This window comes from Heptranchias perlo, chromosome 2 (genome assembly GCF_035084215.1).
Source record: "Heptranchias perlo isolate sHepPer1 chromosome 2, sHepPer1.hap1, whole genome shotgun sequence".
In the NCBI taxonomy this organism is placed as follows: domain Eukaryota; kingdom Metazoa; phylum Chordata; class Chondrichthyes; order Hexanchiformes; family Hexanchidae; genus Heptranchias; species Heptranchias perlo.
This window is the reverse complement of record NC_090326.1, coordinates 139414257-139433911: the sequence shown is the minus strand read 5'-3', so window position 1 is coordinate 139433911 and position 19655 is coordinate 139414257. Positions and strand designations below refer to the sequence as shown.

Here is a 19655-nt window from a genome sequence, read left to right as displayed (position 1 = left end):
AATTCAAAATAAAGTCATAAAACTGGGTAAGAATAGACTTTCCTTTAAAAAAAAGGAACGTGCAATCAATATCCTGTCCAATTGCCACAAAAAGCAAACAAACAGTGAAAAAACATGTATACACACAAGTCAAAAATATAAGAGGTGGACACTCCAACGCTCAGTTCGCTCCTGGAAGCAGGGAAGATCAAGGCAAAACATTAAATTTATTACAAAACCCATAAATTTTACCAGTTTCTGAAAAATTTAAGGAAACAATATTCAGCACTTTCTGCGTACAATAAAGTTTTATTCCAGTATTCACAGAGCGATTCCATCATTAAACATTAAATCAGGAACTCTTGAAATACTAAATCCTGCATGTGTTCACAACACATGAACACAGCACATTTAAACAAAATATTAGAACATTAGATTACCTGATCTTGACCAGGCCATTAAAAGGAGCACAAGAAGTCAGATGCCCTAAGAAATGTCTTAAATGTGTCCTCAAAATGTAGTCAGTAGTATGACTGAAAGCCAGGAAAGTAAAGGGTTAATGCTAATTTAACCATTAAGGCTCAACCAAAACATTCCTCACCAGGGATAGAAGACAAGCGTTCAAAACCACAGGCCAGGAAATGACTCAGTAAAGAGGACATAAATATGACCTGCCTTGTCGGGACCTGCGTGAGGCACTTTGTCAGCAAAGCACATCATGGGGGTCACCATTGACCAGAAACTTAACTGGACCAGCCACATAAATACTGTGGCTACAAGAACAGGTCAGAGACTGGGTATTCTGCGGCGAGTTACTCACCTCCTGACTCCCCAAAGCCTTTCCACCATCTACAAGGCACAAGTCAGGTGTGTGATGGAATACTCTCCACTTGCCTGGATGAATGCAACTCCAACAACACTCAAGAAGCTCAACACCATCCAGGACAAAGCAGCCCGCTTGATTCGTGCCCCATCCACCACCCTAAACATTCACTCCCTTCACCACCGGTGCACCGTGGCTGCAGTGTGTACCATCCACAGGATGCACTGCAGCAACTCGCCAAGGCTTCTTCGACAGCACCTCCCAAACCCGCGACCTCTACCACCGAGAAGGACAAGGGCAGCAGGCACATGGGAACAACACCACCTGCATGTTCCCCTCCAAGTCACACACCATCCTGACTTGGAAATATATCGCCGTTCCTTCATCCCTACCTAACAGCACTGTGGGAGATCCTTCACCACACGGACTGCAGCGGTTCAAGAAGGCGGCTCACCATCACTTTCTCAAGGGCAATTAGGGATGGGCAATAAATGCTGGCCTCGCCAGCGACACCCACATCCCGTGAATGAATTTTTTTTTAAAAAATTTTTTTAAAGACTGAAGCCAGGAGTAAACTCATGACCTGGCATGTACAGGTGCCAGTGCTTCAGATTTGGAGATCATCATAACCAACAGGGCTGTGTGGGGCACATGAAACCAGAAGAGCTGAACACTTGAAACATGTGTCACTTTGATTGGTCACTGGAATTGGGAGGGCTTTTTATGGAAAGGAAGGATATATTGAAGATAGTATTTTTGACACTCAAGTTCAGTATTAGTTCTCAATCAAGTTCAGTTCCAGTTCTTTAAGTCATACTTTGTCTAGTAAATGTAGAAGTGTCTCTGTAAAATCAAAGTACTTCTCCTAGAGGAGAATGGTTACAGAATTATTATTTTTTTAAAGTCATTCATGGGATGTGGGCGTCGCTGACAAGGCCAGCATTTATTACCCATCCCTAATTGCCCTCGAGAAGGTGGTGGTGAGCCGCCTTCTTGACCGCTGCAGTCCATGGGGTGAAGGTTCTGCCATAGTGCTGTTAGGAAGGGGGTTCCAGGATTTTGACCCAGCGACGATGAAGAAATGGCAATATATTTCCAAGTCAGGATGGTGTGTGACTTGGAGGGGAACGTGCAGGTGGCGTTGTTCCCATGTGCCTGCTGCTCTTGTCCTTCTAGGTGGTTTGGGAGGTGCTGTCAAAGAAGCCTTGGCGAGTTGCTGCAGTGCATCCTGTGGATGGTACACACTGCAACCACTGTGTGCCGGTGAAGGGAGTGAATGTTTAGGGTGGTGAATGGGGTGCCAATCAAGCGAGCTGCTTTGTCCTGGATGCTGTCAAGCTTCTTGGGTGTTGTTGGAGCTGCACTCATCCAGGCAAGTGGAGAGTATTCCATCACACTCCTGACTTGTGCCTTGTAGATGGTGGAAAGGCTTTGGGGAGTCAGGAGGTGAGTCACTCGCCACAGAAAACCCAGCCTCTGACCTGCTCTTGTAACCACAGTATTTATATGGCTGGTCCAGTTAAGTTTCTGGTCAATGGTGACCCCCAGGATATTGATGGTGGGGGATTCGGCAATGGTAATGCTGTTGAATGTCATGGGGCGGTGGTTAGATTCTGTCTTGTTGGAGATGGTCATTGCATGGCACTTGTCTGGCGCAAATGTTACTTGCCACTTATCAGCCCAAGCCTGGATGTTGTCCAGGTCTTGCTGCATGCGGGTTCGGACTGCTTCATTATTTGAGGGGTTGCGAATGGAACTGAACACTGTGCAATCATCAGCAAACAGCCCCATTTCTGACCTTATGATGGAGGGAAGGTCATTGATGAAGCAGCTAAAGATGGATGGGCCCAGGACACTGCCCTGAGGAACTCCTGCAGCAATGTCCTGGGGCTGAGATGATTGGCCTCCAACAACTACTACCATCTTCCTTTGTGCTAGGGACGACTCCAGCTACTAGAGAGTTTTCCCCGATTCCCATTGACTTCAATTTTACTCGGGCTCCTTGGTGCCACACTCGGTCAAATGCTGCCTTGATGTCAAGGGCAGTCACTCTCACCTCACCTCCGGAACTCAGCTCTTTTGTCCATGTTTGGACCAAGGCTGTAATGAGGTCTGGAGTCGAGTGGTCCTGGCGGAACCCAAACTGAGCATCAGTGAGCAAGTTATTGGTAAGTGCCGCTTGATAGCACTGTCGACGACACCTTCCATCACTTTTCTGATGATTGAGAATAGACTGATGGGGCAGTAATTGGCCGGATTGGATTTGTCCTGCTTTTTGTGGACAGGACATACCTGGGCAATTTTCCACATTGTCGGGTAGATGCTAGTGTTGTAGCTGTACTGGAACAGCTTGGCTAGAGGCGCAGCTAGTTCTGGAGCACAAGTCTTCAGCACTACAGCTGGGATGTTGTCGGGGCCCATAGCCTTTGCTGTATCCAGTGCACACAGCCGTTTCTTGTTATCACGTGGAGTGAATCAAATTGGCTGAAGACTGGCTTCTGTGATGGTGGGGATTTCGGGAGGAGGCAGAGATGGATCATCCACTCGGCACTTCTGGCTGAAGATGGTTATGGCTATACCAGCCAGATACAAGCAGATAAGAATTTACACAGGAACAGAGGGTCATCACTCTAACATCTCACACCATCCTCCCAGAGGAAGGTGAGGAAACCAGTTCAACTACACCATCTCATGAGGAGGTCATTAAAGTCCTGGAAACATTGCTAAGTACAAGCATGTAAGACTTCAATCTATTTAATAGACTGGCTATCTGTTGCTGATAGGGTTAATTGAAGAGAGGTGGGAGGAGGCTTGGGTGGTGCATAAATACCGCCCCCATGGACCAGTTGGGCCGAATCGCCTGTTTCTGGGCCATAAATTCTGTCATTCTAATGCTGTTAAATTATCAGCTATCTAACGAGTCCGACCCTAAATTCATCTTGCCATTTTATATTAACCTCAAATACTGATCTCAACTGCAAATTTATAATCAGCAAGCAGTTACAGCTGAATTGCCTTTGTAACGTTTTAACCCTCTACTAATTATTTGCATACTCCATGTTTAAGCGCCACTAACTAGAATTGTACTCAATAAACAATTGTTATTTCATGACTGTTGTCTGACTTCTTTCATATTTGGCAAGATAGGGTTAATTCATTCAACAGCTTGTGTGTATCCTAATTGGAGGCTGATAGTGTTAAAGCTGATGGACAGTGCGGGGAAACAAATTTGGCTATCATTCAATCCTCGGCATAAACTGGATGGCAAACCCCAGACACGTGTGTGTGTTCCAACAATGCTCCCCTGCAGGAAGCTTGAGAATGCCAGCCATCCTCAATCACAAGAGAGGTTGTGAATAAGCAACACTGGCAGAAAGAATGGAAAAGATTGTCTGTGCACCTTAGTTGGGGGGGTTGACATAAATGGATTAAAAAAAGCACAGTAAAAAATGTACGTAATGATCTGCATGTATCAATATCTCAATTTTTTTATGCATACAACTTTACAGAAACTCGTAACATTAAAATCATACAATTAAAACTGTCCTATTCGCATTGGTGTATTGGAAAAGTACACCAACTCATATGATGATAGAATAATTAACTCATGCTGTGGTCTTCACAATTTATTCAGCTAATTTTTTTTTTAAAGTATCTTTCCCATATGTCCACTCCTGTTAAGAAACCATCCCCTTACAAGATAGGTTATAGAAAAATTGAATTAGTTACAGTTGAGCAAAGAGCTTGTATTTGTATAGTGCATTTCATGTCCTCTGGATGGCATAAAACATTTCACAGCCACTGATATTCTTTCATATGTGGTCACTATTGTTATATCAGCAAACACAGCAACCAATTTGCACACAGCCAGGGCCAACAACCAGTAAATGAGATACATCTGTTTTTGGTTATGTTGGTTCAGGAATAAATTATGGTGAAGAAACTGGAAAAACTTCCCCGCTCTTCTTCAAATAGTGCCATGGATCTTTTACATCCATCCATCCATCCATCCATCGGAACAAAAAACGGGGCTTCGGTTTAACAGCTCAGAAAGATGGAAAGTCCAGACTCCCTCTGTACCACCCTTAAGTATCAGCCTAGATTATGTGCTCAAATCCATTGTAGTGAGGGGATTTCATGGCCATATTGGTCAACAAGACAATCTGGGATAAATACAAAAGAAGAAAAATTGCTATTCAAAACCCTAGCCAATTTAAGGCAGGAAGGAATGAAAATGGCTTGGGTCCTGAACAAGATGAAAAAACAGCAAGATAATTTGAAAAGAATCTAACTTTTTCTTCTCCATTTCTTCCATGTTTATTTTTTCTTGTATGCTTTGTATACTTCCTTGAAGTAAAATGAATTTTTATTTTTAATTATGGAAATCTACATATATACGCACACATGAAACAGTCACCCATCTTTTTAAAAGATCTTGAATTGAATGTACAGAAAAATACTTCCAGTAAATGTATGTATAAATAGTTCATTATAGTTCAGAGCTTCACATTAAGCCTTATTTAAGCAACATCAGATCTGTATAAATTGACCTATGCCAGCAACTTGAATCCGCAGTTTTATATGTAAAAACTAAAAAAAGAATATATATATTGTTTAAAGAACACGGAAAATTCCAAGCAATTTTTTGCCGTAATGTGCTGAGAACTTCCCCACATGATTTTAAGTATTCTCTTATCTGATAGGAGAATATTGGGTCACTTGAAGGCTGTTTCATGAATTAAAATTTGCACACTAGTTGGCACCAGATGCTGAAAATTCTCATCTAGAGTCATTTTGAATTTTAGCACCAAATTTCTCCACTCTCCATGACAATCTTACCATTCAGTATAAAAGTACACAATTCAAAAATGTTTTAATTAACTAACTGCCATAATGTAGAAATACTGACTTTCTTCTCCCCTCAATAAGCAAAATGTTGATTGGATCAGGGAGGTTTGGCATTAAGCATTTTCACTTCCATAACATTTGAGATAGGAGTAAACTTTGAAGATGATCATTTGCTCAGTAATTAAGTGCCTGACAAAGTAACAACTAAGTTACAACTACGAAAAACACATTCTGCAAAGACAATTTAAAAGTAATAATTCCATTAGAATGCTATTTAACTGACATCTGTAACCCAGAACAGCAGGAATACTGTACAATATCAAAATCAAACAATGCCAGCTTAAGGACATTCTCAGCAATACAGCACTTATAATTTATTGTATTCAGGTTATTCGGCCCATCGTGCCCGTGTCTTTGAGCTATCCCATTAGTCCCACAGCCCAGCTCTTTTCCCATAGCCTTGCAATTTTTTCCCAAGTATTTATCCAGTTTCCTTTTGAAAGTTACTATTGAATCTGCTTCCACCACCCTTTCAGGCAGTACATTCCAGATCATAACTCGCTGTGTAAAAAAAATTCTCATCTCCGTTTCTTTTGCCAATTACCTTAAATCTGTGTCTTCCTGTTACCTACCCTCCTGCCAATGGAAACAGTTTCTCCCTATTTCCTCTATCAAAACCTCTCATAATTTTGAACAAATCTATTAAATCTCCCCTTAACCTTTGCTGCTCTAAGGTGAACAATCCCAGGTTACTAAATATTTTTTTAAACATCACAAGACCTTGATCTTCATTGCAACATTGCAGATAGATGACCCAAGATAACTTCGATTATTCCAATACCATAAATTTTCAACGACTTTGAACAGGTCTTGGCTACAAGTTTCTATTGCAACTTAAAAATGCAATAAATCCCTTGGGTAGATCTGGTTTTTTTTGGGGGGGGGGGATTTGTACACGTTATTAAGCGCTATCATTTTTTCGATTTGTAACACTCTCTGTTACCCTCCCAAATAAAAATTATATCCATGTATAGTGTATGCATTTAGTAATCAGCTGGACTAATTTGACTTTTGAGACAGGAGGAGGAAGAGAAGAAGTGTATGAATATGTAGCCCCCGCAGAACAACAGTTCTCCCATAAGGTTACAGCTGAGCCGCATCAGTGCATTTCCACGCTGCAATACTACAGGCTGACGAGTGAAAAGCACACTTTCAGCGAACCTCACTTGTGGAGACACTGCGCCATTTCTGGAACCTTCCACAGCAAATCAAACCGGCGCCATTTTATTTGTCAGCCTCTAAAAATAACGAAGATTTTCTTTTTCTTTAAAATTTTTTACAAATAAACAATGATACTTCTTTTTAAAAACGCGACATTCAAGCTTTTAAACTATTAAACAGGTCAAAACTTCGACAATTTTATTTTTGAATCTTTGGTTTTTTAAAAAAAACAAAACACCGTCCTATTGGTCGGTGTTGCAGTTAGGTTTTCGAAAATTTAAAAAACGCTCCTCGCAAACCGCAGCCGTCTATTTTGTATTAATAAAGAGGCGATCAATTTTACACGAACAAACACCCCCCCCCCACACACACACACACACACCGGGTTTGAGCTGACTTTTGTCCCACGAATCGTGTTTCTTTTTTAAAAAAAATTCACGGAGTTACAAACATTTTGTTGAACGGAACTCAAACTGGAGATGAAGAAAAATGGGTTTCAAAAAACCCACCCGCCGCATGCGAGACCGTCGACAGCTCCACACTCCAGCCGGTTAAAAACACCCATCACCGTGTCGGCCGCTCACCCCCGCCCCGAGCTTCTCAAAAGTCACCCAGTTTGAAGACAAAATACCATTTCTGTTACATGTTTGTCGTTCTATTCCAGTGGTTGTTTAAATAAACTCATTTAAATACATTCGGTCCAAAATTACAAACACCATAATCGATTCAACTGGCGAGATGTTTTTTGTTAAGTCCCAAAATGAACAATCTGATGAAATAATCTGCATCCAGATGCCGAGTATCTCCTGTTCTCTCCCCTTTTCCGACATGTTCGCTTCGCCGCGATGTGACCCCCCCCACCCAACCCGGCTCCCGGACCACAGTCTCCTCAACGACAAAGCAGGACTGACGGCGATGGGACTTTCTCTCTCGCCTTTAAACTCCCACTAAATAAATTTCCCCGTCTCTCTCCTCACTCATTCACTCTCACACGCACACACCGACAAGTCTCGGTCGTATTTTCTGTGACAAAGTCTAACCAGGATAACGTCATGTTGTTACACTGTAGCAGATCATGTTGTCGCAAGTGGACAAACGTCAGGAGCTTACATACAAAAAATGGGCGGCTAAAGTAACAGGAGACATGGCGAGCACCTCTTCTGTCATCTTAACAGAGGGGAAACACACAACAACCAGTCTAATGATGACAGAAATGGGGGCAATTCAAACCGCAGAGAAAGAGCAGGTCGGTAACTTTCCATCGGCATCAAATGCAGCAACAAAAAAATACACCCTCCGAGCTCCTCCAAAACACAGCTCTTATTCCCCCCACCATCAAGGCTGATAGATCAAAAATCTGTAAATGTTAATTTATTCTTGAATTAATAATGATCAGTGAATATGAATTTTAAAATAAAAACTGCAGTGAATTTTGTTTGCAAAATAAATTTTAAGATTGGTGCGTGTTTGCCTGATAGTTGTCGTTATCTGCTGCTGGTTGAGGAATTTAAAAAACGCCAGAATGCGCCTTGGAAATTTTTAACTTCCAAACTGCAGTTTAAAATTATAGATAAATAAAATTTGAACATTAAACTAGCAAAAACTCATTTGAATCTGCTACTGTAAAAAAAAGTCAATTTCATCAAATTTGCTCCCGCGATTGGAGCCTTTTTTATTATAGTGTGTAAGAGAACAGTGAAGGGGAGGGGAGGGGAATAATCTTAGAAATTATATATTTAAAAAACATACAATCACTCCCATCAGGATCTCATTAATCGCACGACTCAGGGACAAAACCAACGAAGAAAAAGTAGTATTTTTTTTATTAAGCGTTTTCTCTCGTCCTGTCACTCTTCCCACCCTGGCTTCTCTGCTGATTTAAGAAAAATCTGCATCATTTTAAATTATCCGACCCTCCAAATGAGGGTTTAAACACACAAAACACTTCCTCCATAAGACCCTAACAACCCCTGGGCCGAAAACACCGATCCACTGCGCTTGTACAGAAGGCTGCAAAATCTGATCTTGTCAGCCCGGGTTCGGTAGCTCCCCTTCTCTCCTTAAATTAATCCCCCCTCCCCACCAAAATAAAAAGAGGAAGAGGAGAAAGGCGAAAGGATGGAGCCGAGCGGCTGCTTCTACTGCTACCGCCTTTCGCGCTTTCTCTCTCTCTCTCTCTGTGTTCCCATCCTGGGTTTCTTTTTTTTGCATTAATGCTACGTGCATGCTGTGCGTGTGCTGTTATTGCCACCGTCTCTCAATTGAGTTCTCCCTCCGTCTCTCTTACTTACCACTTACGTAGTTTTACTCGTCACTGATTACGGTGCGCTAGGAGTGGATGGCTGTGCTGATACGTAGCCGCCACGTCAAAAAAATACACTGAGAGCGTCACCTCCAGTCCCCTCAAACCAGGCGAGGCCGCAGCACCCGGCTCGCGCGCAACCCGCGATCGCTGCGCCGCCGCCGCCGCAACTCGACGCCGGATTGGACCCGGCTCCCAACGGACAGGCCTTCCAAACCTCGCGAGAGCCTGCCCCTTGCAACCATTGGTCCGTGCGGCCTTCTTCTCGCGCTCTCCCGTGTTCTGTTTCCTCTCCGCCTTCCCCTCCACCTGAGCCCGGATCTCATTTTCATGTATTGGCATCTTCTGTATTGGAAAAAGGGGGGCGGGCGGGCGCGGGGGTAGAAGGAGGAGAGAAAGGTAAAAGAGAGAAAAAGGAAGTTTTCTGGGTTTTTTAAAAAAAATGTCTTTGATGTGTGATTTATTAAATGCTCATATCTATTTTCCTCATGGTCAGTCGAAGGTGAGATTTGAGGCTGTAAATCGGCGATACGCCTTGGTGTTTTCAAACGGGCGGAGGTGTATAAAACATCTCGGGGCGCTTTATTTGGTTTTTTTTTGGTTGTCCGGAGCCGTGATGATTCCCCCCCCCCCCCGAGAGAGAGAGCGGCTGTGGTAACCGTCCGAGAATCGTCGGTGTTTGCAAAATGAACCAAGTTAATTGTCTTTAATAGAACTGTTTGGGAGCACGTGTATTATAATTCAGTTAGTTTGAGCCCGATCTGTCAGGGTTCTGCTTCAATTGATATGAGAGGCTCGAGTTCCGCGTTAATTGAACCTACTTTAAAACGTGACGCTTTTTTAAACCGGGTGCAGGTGACACAGTGCGGAGTGTGGACGCCTCCAAGTGGTGATCGGCTGTTGGTGTAGATACTGCAATTCCAGAACTATAATTCAAAAGAGGGAACACTCTCCCTTCGTCGTCGTCGTCCCCCATCCCTCCTATTTTCTCTTGTAAGAAAAACATTGATGCTCCTGGCATATAGATTATTTTAAAAATGAAGGCCTCTGTGCGTCGCATGTGTGATTTTTTTTTAAAACCCCCAAGATCCATAGAAACGAGGAAAGGCATTCAGTGCATCTTTGCTCATCCATTTGAAAGAACCTACTGACTCATCCCATCATCTGGTTCTAAAAAGATTATTTAGCTTTTACCCCTACTAATCTCGCTAGATATCTTTTGAGTGTACATTGCTCCTTGTGTGAAAACACAAATCCAGATAGTAAACGTGAGCAGAGGCTGTATGATTGAGAACCAGTGAAGCTTGTGCCTGTTCTCATCCAGCATCCAATTATACATGTGTTTATAATGAGGATTATGAAATGACTAGCAGGCACCCTAACTGATATGTTCCCCTGTTTTGCCATTCAAGGACGTATGGCAAATTATGCTCCAGCGCCTAGATGAAATTGGTTAACTCACATTTAAGCCAAATGTACACTAATATCGTGCCAGCATATTACAAGAAGTATCCATGTTGGGAGAGAACAAACACACTTTTACTTTGGGTAGCCAGTGTTAGTATAAAATACTTTAAGTTCAGATACAGCGTAGACAGTTGCTCAGTAAAGCTCTCTTCCAAAAAGAAAACTTGTTCTTCATGGGTTTTCTTCTTGTGCGATAGAAGTTTGATTCTCTTACTGTTTCTCGGGTTGGCCATCTTATCAGGGATGTAAAAATTGTGTTGCTCTTATCAGAGTATCTGTTTATGCAAGTGGCTTCATGCTATAAATTCTAGACTCTGCAATTGGATTCATTTGTTTCCACAGCTTCACTATGGTGCTCATTCCTCTTGGGAACCTTTTGAAGAATGTTGAAGCAGATTATATTTCCTGGGTTCAGGAGGGGAAAACTTCAGTTGTTTGTCCCATGGCAGATAGACTGCCAGTTTTAGTGAGAGCTTATTCTGAAATGAATTCAACTTGTTAAGGAAATAACTTGCATTTATATAGCATTTCTACATCATCAGGATGTCCCAAAGCGCTTAACAGTCAATGAAGTATTTTGAAGTGCAGTCGCTGTTGTAATGTAGACAAACTATTATATTTCTTTTCCATGGTGACAAAATGGCTTTTTCAGCTGCTATAAAAGAATTTATAAACACTGTACGTAATACAACGTCCCACTTTGTTATAGGAATCAGGACAAGGTGGAAAAATGCAAAAAAATAAGCGAGCACTCCAAAGATTAAAAGTAGATACTGATCCAAATCAATCCAGCGCCTTATCCTTTCCAGGAAACCTACTATCCAAGACACAAATCTCAATCGTTCTGAATGAGAATTGGAGAGATTAGACACTTGGTTGATTTCTTCAAGGGGTGTAACCAAATCTGAAATCTGTTGCCTGGTCCACTGAGCAAAGTTTGTACAGCAGTATCAAATGAAGCTATGGTCCTCTTTGCAAGCAATAACTACCCATTGTGAAAAGCGAGTTACAAAGTGCTGTGCTGCAGCAACAGGTAACATTCTGCAGTTATGTCTAGGGACCTGGATTTCTGCATATGCAGATTAGTTTGGTTACACTTGACAGGTATAGGTGGTAGGAGTAGATATTCTGTGAAGATTGAATGAACATTCCATTTGGCAGGACCTTATGTGGTATTTATAGTTCAGGTTTCAGGCTGCAGACTTTTTTCCCACTTCACTCTGGATCAACCTTTACACTATCAGAAAACTACCTGGTTCTCGACCCCACAACCACCAGGGACCCTGAAAAGAAGCTGTTTCCAATATTTCATCTCAGATGCCTGGATCATAGAGACAAATAAAGTTGGTTATCCCCTTCACCTTTTGGTGACACCCTGTGTTATGAAATTATTGGATTAAATTACTTCTCAGACTTTATTTTAGAAAGATAGAACTTGCATTTTTATAGTGCCTTTCACAACCTCAGGATGTCCCAAAGTGCTTCACAGCCAATGAAGTACTAATTCTCTATCTCGGGGCCTAAATCAGTTTATCAAATGATAAATTCATGATCATCCTCCATCAGATTATTCAAGCAGTGTGAGCTACAAGATATTTACTTCCATGTTGCTATATGGTAATATAATTGAATGGTCCTCAAACTTAATTTCAAAGCTACCGGTGCAGAGTCCTTCCACTTGTCCTATAGAGCCAATAGTCTCTTTGCTCAGTGCTTACTTTCAACTGGTAAGAATTAATTGGGCCTTGGCTTGCGACCGCAGCTTTTTTTCACACGAGAACAATATCCTGCAGGGTGTCCTTTATGCTAGCTCCTGGTACAACTAACTGTAGTAACTCATACACCCCTTGTAGGATGGGATGCCCACCTTCAAGAGTATTTGATGTGTCAGGTGGTCAACAGATCAGCCCACCTGGCAAATCAGCAACCTTGAACTGAGGTGCTAAGAATAATTCTGGAACACTTTCAAGCCCTTGTCGACGTTAAGTCAGTACACATATGTACGAATAACACTACAGAAGTCTCTGATATCAATGGTGGGGATCAGTTTGTTTTGGTCCCTCTGTCATAATGTGCTCCAGCTGGCCCCATTTTTATAGAATCATAGAATCATAGAAGTTACAACATGGAAACAGGCCCTTCGGCCCAACATGTCCATGTCGCCCAGTTTATACCACTAAGCTAGTCCCAATTGCCTGCACTTGGCCCATATCCCTCGATACCCATCTTCCCCATGTAACTGTCCAAATGCTTTTTAAAAGACAAAATTGTACCCGCCTCTACTACTGCCTCTGGCAGCTCGTTCCAGACACTCACCACCCTTTGAGTGAAAAAATTGCCCCTCTGGATCCTTTTGTATCTCTCCCCTCTCACCTTAAATCTGTGCCCCCTCGTTATAGACTCCCCTACCTTTGGGAAAAGATTTTGACTATCGACCTTATCTATGCCCCTCATTATTTTATAGACTTCTATAAGATCACCCCTTAACCTCCTACTCTCCAGGGAATAAAGTCCCAGTCTGTCTAACCTCTCCCTGTAAGTCAAACCATCAAGTCCCGGTAGCATCCTAGTAAATCTTTTCTGCACTCTTTCTAGTTTAATAATATCCTTTCTATAATAGGGTGACCAGAACTGTACACAGTACTCCAAGTGTGGCCTCACCAATGCCCTGTACAACTTCAACAAGACATCCCAACTCCTGCATTCAATGTTCTGACCAATGAAACCAAGCATGCTGAATGCCTTCTTCACCACCCTATCCACCTGTGACTCCACTTTCAAGGAGCTATGAATCTGTACTCCTAGATCTCTTTGTTCTATAACTCTCCCCAACGCCCTACCATTAACGGAGTAGGTCCTGGCCCGATTCGATCTACCAAAATGCATCACCTCACATTTATCTAAATTAAACTCCATCTGCCATTCATCGGCCCACTGGCCCAATTTATCAAGATCCCGTTGCAATCCTAGATAACCTTCTTCACTGTCCACAATGCCACCAATCTTGGTGTCATCTGCAAACTTACTAACCATGCCTCCTAAATTCTCATCCAAATCATTAATATAAATAACAAATAACAGCGGACCCAGCACCGATCCCTGAGGCACACCGCTGGACACAGGCATCCAGTTTGAAAAACAACCCTCGACAACCACCCTCTGTCTTCTGTCGTCAAGCCAATTTTGTATCCAATTGGCTACCTCACCTTGGATCCCATGAGATTTAACCTTATGTAACAACCTACCATGCGGTACCTTGTCAAATGCTTTGCTGAAGTCCATGTAGACCACGTCTACTGCACAGCCCTCATCTATCTTCTTGGTTACCCCTTCAAAAAACTCAATCAAATTCGTGAGACATGATTTTCCTCTCACAAAACCATGCTGACTGTTCCTAATTAGTCCCTGCCTCTCCAAATGCCTGTAGATTCTGTCCCTCAGAATACCCTCTAACAACTTACCCACTACAGATGTCAGGCTCACTGGTCTGTAGTTCCCAGGCTTTTCCCTGCCGCCCTTCTTAAACAAAGGCACAACATTTGCTACCCTCCAATCTTCAGGCACCTCACCTGTAGCGGTGGATGATTCAAATATCTCTGCTAGGGGACCCGCAATTTCCTCCCTAACCTCCCATAACGTCCTGGGATACATTTCATCAGGTCCCGGAGATTTATCTACCTTGATGCGCGTTAAGACTTCCAGCACCTCCCTCTCTGTAATATGTACACTCCTCAAGACATCACTATTTATTTCCCCAAGTTCCCTAACATCCATGCCTTTCTCAACCGTAAATACCGATGTGAAATATTCATTCAGGATCTCACCCATCTCTTGTGGTTCCGCACATAGATGACCTTGTTGATCCTTAAGAGGCCCTACTCTCTCCCTAGTTACCCTTTTGCCCTTTATGTATTTGTAGAAGCTCTTTGGATTCACCTTTGCCTGATCTGCCAAAGCAATCTCATATCCCCTTTTTGCCCTCCTGATTTCTCTCTTAACTCTACTCCGGCAATCTCTATACTCTTCAAGGGATCCACTTGATCCCAGCTGCCTATGCATGTCATATGCCTCCTTCTTATTTTTGACTAGTGCCTCAATCTCCCGAGTCATCCAAGGTTCCCTACTTCTACCAGCCTTGCCCTTCACTTTATAAGGAATGTGCTTACACTGAACCCTGGTTAACACACTTTTGAAAGCCTCCCACTTACCAGACGTCCCTTTGCCTGCCAACAGACTCTCCCAATCAACTTCTGAAAGTTCCTGTCTAATACCATCAAAATTGGCCTTTCCCCAATTTAGAATTTTAACTTTTGGGCCAGACCTATCCTTCTCCATAGCTATCTTAAAACTAATGGAATTATGATCACTGGTCCCAAAGTGATCCCTCACTAGCACTTCTGTCACCTGCCCTTCCTTATTTCCCAAGAGGAGGTCAAGTTTTGCCCCCTCTCTAGTCGGGCCATCCACATACTGAATGAGAAATTCCTCCTGAATACACTCAACAAATTTCTCTCCATCCAAGCCCCTAATGCTATGGCTGTCCCAGTCAATGTTGGGAAAGTTAAAGTCCCCTACTATTACCACCCTATTTTTCTTGCAGCTGTCTGTAATCTCCTTACATATTTGCTCCTCAATTTCCCGTTGACTATTTGGGGGTCTGTAGTACAATCCTATCAAAGTGATCTCTCCCTTCTTATTTTTCAGTTCTACCCATATGGACTCAGTGGGCGAACCCTCGGATATATCCCCTCTCACTACTGCCGTGACGTTCTCCCTAATCAAGAACGCAACTCCCCCTCCTCTCTTACCTCCTGCTCTATCTTTCCTATAGCATCTGTACCCTGGAACATTGAGCTGCCAGTCCTGCCCCTCCCTTAGCCATGTTTCAGATCTATGGAATGATTCCCAATTTTCAACTATGGTGAGCCCAGTGCGTGAATTCAACAGATACGGCTGGTGTTTTCAAGCATCTTTCGCCAAAAGCCAAGTGGATGAACTTGCTAGGTCTCCTCCCGAGGACCCCACCATAATAGATACCAATGTCCAGCCAATTCCGTGTGACCTTAAGCGGCTGACTGCACTGGACACAGCAAAAGCTGGGGGTCCTGACAACATCCCATTGGAAGTGTTGAAGATAAGTGCACCAGAGCCAGCCACTCCCTAGCCAAGCTGTTCCAGTACAGCTATGATGCTGGCATCTACCTGACAATGTGGAAAATTGCCCAAGTATGGCAGCCACAAAAAACAGGACAGATGTAACCTGACCAATCGCTGCACTATCAGTCTCCTCCCAATCGTCAGTAAAGTGAGGGAAAGAGTTGTCAACAGTGCCATCACGTAATACTTACCAATAACCTGCTCACCAAAGTTCAGTTCGGGTTCCATCAGCAACACTCAGCTCCAGACTTCACCACAGCCTTGATCCTGACGTGGACAAGAGTTAAATGCCAGAGGAGAGGTGAGAGTAGCTGCCGTCGATATCAAGGTGGTATTTGACCAAGTATGGCACCAACGACCCCGAGAAAAACTGGTCAATGTTGGTCAAAGGAAAAAATAGAGGCTAATGGCTGGAGGCATATCTAATGCAAAGGAAGGTGGTCGTGGTTGTCGGATGCCAGTCACCACAGCCCCAGGATATCACAGCTTGCTTTCCTCAGGATAGTGTCTTCAGCCCAACCATCACCACTTGCTTCATAATGACATTCCCTTTGTCATAACGTCAGGAGTGGGGCTGTTCACTCATGATTCTACAGTGTTCAGCTCCATTCACAACTCCTCTGATAATGAAGCAGAATTCCACAGACTCAAATGTGTAAAATTTCTCCAGCCCTCTATTCTAAATCTCTTATATTTAATCTTGTATCTACGTGCCTCATTCTTGATACCTGAACGACTGGAAACAGGCTGCTTCTATCTACCCTGCCACATCCTTTCATAATTTTAAACACTTCTACCATATTGTAACACTTCTATCATTGAAGGGCAAGTGTGTGTCGGGGGAAACTCCTTGCATACATTTCAAATATGGTACATTTTGATAGGAAGAATAAAAGGACCACATACTCCTTGGAAAGTAAGAGTAAATGGGGTAGAGGAGCCGAGGGATCGGGGGTACAGGTACACAAATCACTAAAAGTAGTGACGCAGCTTAATAAGGCCATAAAAAAGCAAACCAAGCACTAGGGTTCATTTCTAGGGGGGTAGAATTGAAAAGCAGAGAAGTTATGTTAAATTTGTATAGAACCTTGGTTAGACCACACTTGGAGTATTGTGAACAGTCTGGTTCCATATGATAAAAAGGATCAAAAAAGATTTACTAGGATGATGCCAGAACTGAGAGGTTATACCTATCAGGAAAGATTGAACAGGCTGGGGCTCTTTTCTCCAGAAAAAAGAAGACTGAGGGGCGACCTGATAGAGGTCTTTAAGGTTATGAAAGGGTTTGATAGAGTAGATGGAGAGAAGAGTTTCCACTTGTGGGGGAGACCAGAACTAGGGGTCATAAATATAAGATAGTCACTAATAAATCCAGTAGGGAATTCAGGAGAAACCTCTTTACCCAGAGACTGGTTAGAATGTGGAAAGCGCCATCACAAGGTGTAGTTGAGGTGACTCACATAGATGCTTTTAAGGGGAAGCTAGATAAACACTTGAGGGAGAAAGGAATAGCAGGATATGCTGATAGGGTTAGATGAAGTAGGGGGGGAGGAGGCTCGTATGGAGCATAAACACTGGCATGGACCTGTTGGGCCAAATGGCCTGTATATTCTATGTAAAATAACCAGTTTTATGGTTCAGTGTTTCTTTTTAAAGAATTGTATAATTTTTAATGTGTTTGTGTTCTAAATGTTATTTCTAGCTGTAAACACTGATGAGTGAATAAGGAAGGCCCTGCAAAGAAATTGAACAACTTGGTCGGTCAGTTTTGTGGTACTGTCTGATTTGTGAATGGCAACTTGGGAAAAGGAGGGTTTTCATTGCTCAGTTGCTCGTAACTCGTTCTTTCTTTGATATTTTTTTAGAAACTTGGATTTGTTCATACTTAGTCAATCAGGTATTCAATTTGTACCTATCACAATTTTTTTTGCCCTGTGCACTTATGGCACTTTGGAAATGTGAAGCCTCTGAGGCCACACTTTCAGGTTTGAAAGGTGTGACACAATGGATGCACGCTATATACAAGAGCTAGACTTTTGATCATACAAAAGAGGCTGTGTGATGGGGAAAGATAGAGTAGGTAAAATATGGAATATGAAAACTCTTGCTCAATTTCCTGTTGTTTGCCATGCAGTGATGAATTCCAGTGATGTGGTCCCATCGTGATTAGAGTGGAGACATGTACTGTAGAACATAGCAACCCAAGCTGAGGCAAGACAAATTTCTGCAAACTCATTTTGCCTTCCTGAAAGACCTTCCCATCAAATTCTCTCCACTGAATCTTCTCAGCAATATTGGTTGAATGGGAGTGTCCAAAACTAGGATCTGAGAGACTTTCTTTTCACTTCCTTTCCCGAAGGCTGGTGATTCCTCAAACTCTCTCAATCAATGATTTAACAAATCCCCTCCCGTCCTTTTTCCTTTTTATTTTCCTTCTGCCCAAAATCCTCTAATACCTTTCTTATGGGATCACCCACAGACAGCTGGGATGGCCTGGCATTAGCCTCAGCTCTCAGCCAGGCAACTCTGAATTTATGCTGTATCCTGTATTAGAGAATGAATATGTGAACGTTTCATGTTATCCTGTGTACCAATAGTGACTACCCTGCAGAATTTATAAATGTGTAATTCTTTTATATATGCTTACATGTTGCCTTGTTTTAATAATTTTTTCTATAATGAAAAAAAAAATTCTGGCCCGTACGGGGATCGAACCCGCGACCTTGGCGTTATTAGCACCACGCTCTAACCAACTGAGCTAACCGGCCAGTACGTGTAACTGTCTCAATCTGATCTTAGTTATAGCTGCTTCACAATTATATTTTTCATACATTTTTTCTAAAAAAATAAAAAAAATCTTTAAAGGATAATTAGAATTTTTAAACACAAAGTTAAATTCATTTTTTAAAAGTTTGCATACTTACTCCACCTTGTGGCAATTGTGTGCAATACAGTTTCACTTTTCTGCATTCTTATGTTGCATTTAACAGATATTTTAAGTTTATATGTGTGTTCAGTACACTTTACTTATATATAGAGTAAGTGTGTTTGTAGTGGATTTTCTGTGGAGTTGTTGGTTCTGTTGGTTTTATTGATTGCAACTCTGCATTGGTTGGACATGTTGAGTGTCAAGTCTAAGATTCCTCATTTTTTCCTTAGCTATTTCAACAGGAGATGAATGTAAAGGTCAAACCTGGGTAAGGAATAAAGATAACATAAACGGTCAAGGAACAAATACAGTTATCAAACAGAAGTATCAAAGGACTGTTAAAAATAAAGTAAAAGGAACAACGATTAAAGATTAAAGATTAATTAAACTGCCTGTACAGCATTGTACACAGCATCCAAAATAAAACGGGGAAACTGGAGGCAATAATCCGTAACGAGGAACCAGATGTAGTAGGAATAACTGAAACATGGCTAAATAAAGAACAGGACTGGCAACTAAATATTGCAGGTTATAATGTAATCAGAAAGGATAGGGAATGAAGAAGTGGGGGGATGGAGTAGCTGTATTAATTAGAGATAACATAATGGCTGCAGAAAAAAGGGACATAACTAACAGAAGGATAGAAACAAATCCATATCGATTGAAATAAAAGACAAGAAGGGATCAATCATGCTAATAGTGAAAAGGAGGTGGAGGAAGAAATATGTAAGTAAATATGTGAAATGAGGAAAGGAAATGGAATAATAATCATGTGAGATTTTAACTTCCCCCAAATAAACTGGAAATAAGAGGTATGTAAAGGGGTACAGGGAATGGAGTCTTTATAATGTGTGCAGGACTCCTTTCTCACCCAGTATGTAAAACACCCAACAAGAGAAGAAGCACTGTTGGATCTAATAATGATGTGG

General features: G+C 42.2%; 1 protein-coding gene and 1 non-coding gene across 8 annotated transcripts in view; both read right to left on the bottom strand.

The window, feature by feature from the left end:
* LOC137344593 (cAMP-responsive element modulator-like) overlaps positions 1-9256 on the bottom strand; it is a 140343-nt gene extending 131087 nt beyond the window's left edge. For 3 of the 7 annotated variants that reach the window (XM_068007711.1, XM_068007670.1, XM_068007716.1), the window contains exon 1: positions 9163-9256. The gene's annotated coding sequence lies outside the window, so the exon portion shown is untranslated. The remainder of the gene's footprint in view (positions 1-9162) is intronic. The other 4 variants (XM_068007675.1, XM_068007682.1, XM_068007703.1 and 1 more) reach the window with 2 other exon arrangements.
* Positions 9257-18491: 9235 nt separating this feature from the next.
* trnai-aau (transfer RNA isoleucine (anticodon AAU)) lies at positions 18492-18565 on the bottom strand. The gene has a single exon. It is a non-coding gene; the product is annotated as a tRNA-Ile (tRNA).
* Positions 18566-19655: the final 1090 nt, after the last annotated feature.